Below are 684 nucleotides of genomic sequence, written 5' to 3'. Positions count from 1 at the left end.
GAAAAAATATGTTGAAATCGGCTTTTTTTTTAAATTCTAGTGAATATTCAAATCTATTTCTGTATTGACAACATATTTTTAAATAAGACTTGTTTTAAATTGAAAAGCAGCATATAAAACTTTGTAAAAACCTCAAACCATTGACAAAAATGTCGAACACGAATTTACGTGTATACTATAAGGGACGTGGTACCTGGCGACAAGCTGCCATCTTCAGGCTCAAACTTGCCTTCGGAACGCTACCGCGTTCCTTGCATTGATATGCATGACAAAGATTGTTACGTGCCTTTGCATCATGCAGTAATGAATAATTGTATCGATATCGTTAGGATTTTGATGGTGCAATCTGTAGATTTTCATATTAACGAGAGAACCACGGCTGCATTGCATGTATCTGCGGAATTCGGTTATTTAGAGCTAGTTAAACTGTTCCTTCAAAATAAAGCAAACGTTTCAACCAGAAACGAACGTAATGTCACACTTTTACAGATGGTAGCGCTTAACGGCCATCTGAACATACTGAATGTTTTGTTCCAACATGTAAATCGTGATAAATTGAACAAGTTTATTAATGCTAAAACTATTGCCACCGGTACTATATTGCTCAATGTTGCGGCTACAAATGGTTTCTTAGATATTGTCTGCTGTTCGCTCGGTCACATGTTATGGCTGTTTGTTAGTGTT

The sequence above is a fragment of the Ceratina calcarata genome, unplaced genomic scaffold, assembly GCF_001652005.2.
Source record: "Ceratina calcarata isolate Rehan_Ccalc_2016 unplaced genomic scaffold, ASM165200v1 scaffold994, whole genome shotgun sequence".
Lineage (NCBI taxonomy): Eukaryota > Metazoa > Arthropoda > Insecta > Hymenoptera > Apidae > Ceratina > Ceratina calcarata.
The sequence above is the reverse complement of the archived record's forward strand: the minus strand, read 5'-3'. Positions refer to the sequence as shown.